This window comes from Mastomys coucha, unplaced genomic scaffold (genome assembly GCF_008632895.1).
Source record: "Mastomys coucha isolate ucsf_1 unplaced genomic scaffold, UCSF_Mcou_1 pScaffold22, whole genome shotgun sequence".
In the NCBI taxonomy this organism is placed as follows: domain Eukaryota; kingdom Metazoa; phylum Chordata; class Mammalia; order Rodentia; family Muridae; genus Mastomys; species Mastomys coucha.
In genome coordinates, this window is record NW_022196905.1 from 231,675,877 (window position 1) to 231,682,065 (window position 6,189).

Consider the following 6,189-nt stretch of genomic DNA (forward strand, 5'->3'; position numbering starts at 1 on the left):
CTCTCTCTCTCTCTCTCTCTCTCTCTCTCTCTCTCTGTCTCTCTCTCTCTCTCACACACACACACACAATTCTAGATTCCACATATCAAAATAACATGTTGTATACTCTAGAGTCTGAGGCCCTCTTGGAAGAGAGAAATCCATTTTCTATTAGAGTAATATTCACTGATGAATGCCAGGTGAAAACAGATGTGATTTGTTTCTAAATGTCTTTATTTCCTGGGCAGTAATAGAACTAATCTGTTTAAAAAAAAAGAGGCAACTAAGGAAAGTTGGGATCATGGAACCAGGGTAACCTGGTTAAGGACACAACAATTGGCTATCCAACACCAAATGGTCAGCCCTGAAAGCATACATATAAGTAACTTGATTTTACATAAGCAACTGTGTCCCTTCTGAGCAGGCCATATTTATGTATAGGCATATATATATATATATATATATATATATATATATATATATATATATATATATATATATATATATGCATTAATGTATGTAGCAACAATTAATGAAAAAAATAGTCCATGAATTTAAAAAACAGAATGAAGGGGTATATAGAAGGGTTTAGAACAGTGATTCTCAACCTTCATGATGCTGTGGCCATTTAATACAGTTCCTCCTGTTGTGGTGACCCCCAGCCATAAAATTATTTTTGTTGCTACTTCATAACTGGAATTTGGCTACTGTTATAAGTCACAATATAAGTGTTGGAAATACAGGATACTCAATATGTGACCCCTGTGAAAGGATCATTTGCCCCCAATGAGCGGCAATGCACAGTTTGAGAACTGCTGGCTTAGAGGGAGGAAAGGAAAGGGGGGAGGTATTATATTACAATTTTAAAAATTAAAAATATTACAAAAGAAAAACAAACAACAAAACAACAAAAATAAGGTTTTTTGCAATAGAAATAGTTAAAGTCCCATTTTACAATGAGGAAACATGTTTTATGTTCTTGATAGGAAATCAGATGTGACCATCCTTTACTTTATTTTCCATGCCCTGCATCAATGATGATGAGAGGAGATGTAGCTCATTTGGACAGTGATTATGCAAATATAAATCCCATGGGATGTGAGTTTTAGAGCATAAGGGACATAATATAACAGTGGCCTGGACTTTTCTCTATACAAGGTCCTGTGAAAACACTGAGAACATGAATAACATTTGAAATGTACAGAACTACCATAGGACTGCAGTAAGCATGTCAATTCAGAAAATCTCAGGTAAAAATTTCAACAAAAAATTGAGATTATGGAATAAACTATAGATTTTAGAAATAAATAGATCAAACAGAAGAAAGGAATATATATAAGGAACAGAAGAAAAATCAAATAAATATGTTTAGAGAGAAATAAATAAATAATAAAAAGTAATACAAACAACCTCTCCCATGGGGGCTCCCAGAAACTGAACCAGGTGAGGGTACCTGGAACATGATCAAGACACAAAATCTGTGAATCCATAGAGTAGGAACTGAGATTCCAAATGATCAATAGAAAAGCCATTTAATGAAACTAATTACAATTATGTCACATTTCTCACATCTAGAACAAGATATGAACACAAAAGTCCTTGAGGCATTTAGAACTCCTAACATCTGTGGTAAGAACTCCTCCACATCCCAGCATAGGTCAAGCATTGACTACAGGACATAGAACAAAAGAAAAGTGTCCACTTACTTAACAAGCCAAACTTATCAGAATTGCACCATCCCTCTTAACAGATACCCTGGAATTAAAACAAACAAGCAAGTAAACAAACAAACAAACAAGCAATAAATAAGCTTCAAATGGTATAATCTCAGTGGAACAGTTTGAAGAGTATTAGTATTAGCTGTTCTTTGAAAGTCTGGTAAAATTCTGCTCTACAACCATCTGGCCCTAGGATTCTTTTGGTTGGGATATTTTAATGAATGCTTCTATTTCCTTAGGGACTGTAGGATTATTTAAATTGTTTACCTAATCTTGATTTAACTATGGTAAGTGGTATCTATCAAGAAAATCATCTATTGGGTTTAGATTTTCCAATTTGGTGGGATACAATCTTTTGAAGTAAGATATATTGATTCCTCCTGCAGCCAGGTGGGACTTCTGGTGGGAGGATGCAGACACCAACCCACTCATAAAACTTTCAACCCAAAATTTGTCCTGCCTTCAAGATGTACAGGGATAAAGATGAAGCAAAATTTGAGGGAATGGCCAACCACTGTCTGACCCAACTTGAGACGCATCTCATGGGAGAGAGCCAACTTCTGACACAAGCATAACTCTGTTGTGCTTGCAGATAGGAGCATAATATAACTCTTCTGAAAGGCTCCATCCAGCAGCTAATGGAAACAGATGCAGAGACCCACAGCCAAACATTAGGCAGAGCTTGGACAGTCTTATGGAAGAGTTGAGTTGGAAGAAGGATTGAGAGAGTCAGAGGGGTCAAGATCACCACAAGAAGACCGACAGTGTCAAGTAAGCTAGCCCCATGGGGGATCACAGAGATTGAACCAAAAAACAAAGAACTTGCAGGGCCTGGACCTAGCCCCCTACACATATGTAGCAGATTTGCAGCTTGATCTTCATGTGAGTACCCTAACAACTGGAGTTGGGGCTGTCTCTGACTCTGTTGCCGACCTTTGGATCCCTTCCCCCTAGCTGGGCTGCCTTGTCTGGCCTGGGTTGGAGAGGATGCGACTAGTCCTGCTGCAACTTCATGTGCCAGGGCAGGCTGGTACCTATGGGGGCCCTCGCTGAGGAGGAAAGGAGAGGGGATGGGGGAAGTAGGAGTGGAGAACTGGTAGGAGAGTAGGGAAGAGGCTGTGAGTAAATACATAAATAAATAAATAAATAAATAAATAAATAAATATTGAACTATTTGCATGTGTGTGTTTATTTAAAATTTTCTTCTCCTCCAATTCCTCCCAGATCCTTCCCACCTCCAGATCAAACTCCATGACCTTTCTTTCTTTCTTTTTACAAAAGAAAAAATAGAGAAAACCTCCAAAAAACTACCCACACAAAAATAAAACACACAAGCACCCATGGACAGATACACACACACACACACACACACACACACACATACACACAAAATCCATTCTTAAAATTCAAAAAAATTATTATCTTTATTACGACACAATGAAGTGCATTATACATTAACTCATTTTAAGGTTAAAATCATTTTTTGTACAATGCAGAGAAACAACTGTCCACACGGCTCAAACATAAAAAGTGGTTGTATTTCAAAAGTCCACTGAGTTATCTGATCAATTGGAAAATATTTTCTCTGTATAAATGACAATGCTTTCAATAACCCAATGTATACCAAATAATAGCTTAGTTATATACATTAGTAATTTTTTCAATTCTTGGATCTAGAAGAAACCTTACCGCCATTTGTTCAAAGACCCAGGTTTGAATTAAAATTAAATAGTGAGCAGGGTATGGTGGTATACCCTTTTAATCCCAGCACTTGTGGCTCTCAGGGTTCAAGACTAGCCTGGTCTACACCATGAATTTCAGGCCAGCCAGAGCTACACAGAGAAACCCTGTGTTGAAAAACCAAAAGTAAAATAAAATCATGTGTGTAGATGAAATTTCTATTAATCTTCTCCCTCCCTATTTAATGTATGATAGATCACTGTTCTACGAGCTAATCAATATTCAACATAGGTTTCAACACTTCTTTCTAAAGGCACAGTCAGCATACCATGTCCTTCCATCTGATTGATATGGCATGCATTCCTATTCTGATAATGAAATGTTTTGTTGTTACCAAAGGATGCCCAGTGAAAAGACCAGAATGAAAAAAATAGGTTTCTAGAATCACAATGTAATAAAAAACATATGCTCTAAGCAAACTTTGAGATACAGAAATGCAGTTTTGAGGGAAAATGTACAGTTATAAAGTCCCTAGGTTAAAAGTTATAAAACAGAAAGCAAGTAAATAATGCAGTGATACATCTAAAGAGCTGAGAAAAATAGACTAAACCAAACTTAATGTTAGTAAATTGAAATTACACCTGTCTTTTGCTTTGGTTTCCTGTTTTATTTTTGTTTTGTTTTGTTTTTGTTTTTTGTTTTTTAAGAGAGAGAAGTATTATGAAGTTGGGAGGGCAAGGAGAAGAGATCTGAGAACCATTGGAGGAAGGGATAGAATATGACCAAAATACACTGTATAACTTTTTTATTTAAAACTATATTATTAAAAAGAAAGAGTAAAGATCAGGGTAAAAATTAATGTAGACTAGACAAAGATCACAATAAAAAGAAGAATTTGCCTTTCAAAAGTTAAATAAGAGGAAAGAGAAGAGGATCCAAGCTAATAACAAGAAACCTAAAGAAGGCATTACCACAGCTCACTGAGATAATCATGGGCATTAGAGAGGGCTTTGAAACGCTACATTCCAGTAGATTGGAAAATCTTGAAGAGATGTATAAATTTAGAGTGACACTAGATTCGCCAAAATAGGTCAAAGGGACATGAACACTTCTGAATTGATCGTGGGACTGAGGGACTGAGGTAGCAATGATTTGCTTGCAGAATGCTGTCAACCCTCTAAAAAGGGAACCGAAAGGAAGGAATGCTGTAAAACCTCTTTTATAAATCCCAAAGCTCCAACAGAGATCCTCTTCTTGCAGTGAATAGTAATAAGCACGCTGACTCAGGACTGACACATGTGTAGAGGAAGACTCTAGAGCACTGAGCCCTAAGTGGGGTGTTTCCATCACACACTCCACCTTGAGGCTCAGGGAGCTATGTGGAAGACGTAGAAAGATTTTAAGAGCCAGAGGCAGTGGACACTCTTCTCACTGCACTACTCAGATATATCACACTGCTCACTCTACTGCAGCATAGGAGATGCTGTGGGGTCTTAACTGGTTTCAGGGAAGTAGGAAGGCAGAGGCAGATCCCAATCTACTCTTCACCACCGAAGACCGAAGACTTAATCACATGCTTTCCTGTAGCTGTTTTATTTTTTGGTTGTGAGCCTAGCCTTTAACGGCTGAGCCATCTCTCCAGCCCCCTGTAGCTGTTTTGAAATGGAAGTTACCATTCCCTTCCTCGGGTGTCAGAGTCACAGACTGGGTTTCTGCTGCATGTAACACTTAGCAGTTTTGTTTAAGGTTTTTGTTTTTTGTTTTTTGGGTTTTTTTGTTTTGTTTTGTTTTGTTTGTTTGTTTTTTCCTCCAGAGAAAAACTGGAACGCAAGGCAGACACCCAGTCATTCACTGAACTTGTTTGCAGTAGGTTCACAGAGACAGAAATTGAGGAACCATGGGCTCCCAGAGAAGTGGTCTAGGACTCTTTTTTTTTTCTTACACTTTGTGTCTCTCAGATTGTGTGAATGGTCCTGATAGTTATTCTACATTTCTATCTTAGTAGATCTAACATCACCTGTTCTATTAATCAACAGAGCTCTGTTGGTTATCTGATTATAGGGTTTTTCTTTCTTTTTCCTTTTGCAATGAAATATTTAATATAATGTATAGAAAATTAGAAACATGTTTTAATATATAAATATAGACATGCTTTTATTTCATTTATGTTCTCTGTGTGTATATGTGCATGCATGCTCATGTACATACATGCTAGAGAAGTGAAAAAATGTAATACAAGATGTGAGTGAGGCTTGGATTCTTCTGCCATCTTGGAAGGCTTTGAGGCATCTCCTCTAAATCTTCCAGTATGACCTTGGCTGTTGCTATTCCAGAATGTTGCTGTGGGGCTGTTTTTTGGAGATTACTTTGATGCATCCTCAACCTTCAACTTTAGACTTGCTCTTCACAGAAAGTGTCCCCAACTTTATGATTAATACTTAATCACTTCAAGGCAGCCCCAAAAGTGGCTGATATAGTCTTGGTTGGATTTCAAACATGGAGAGGTGTTTCTAAACATCAAAAATATGCATTTCTCACTGGTGTTGTCCCTCCTTAACAATAGAGATTGCTAATGATCTCCACCTAGGACAGTTTTCTACACTCTTTCATGGGTATAGATGGGTTCTTGTCTCCTTACACCCCAGTAGCTCTTTACCAGTTCCCTGAGATCTAGAATAACATGCTTTCCAATGGTTGTAGGGTACCACTCATCAGAGTCCTAGTAGAGCAATGCCTACATCACTAGAGATGATTTTCTAAGGTCTTAAAACCTGCTTCCAATTTTTGCATGAGCACAGAGAAGTTAATGGTG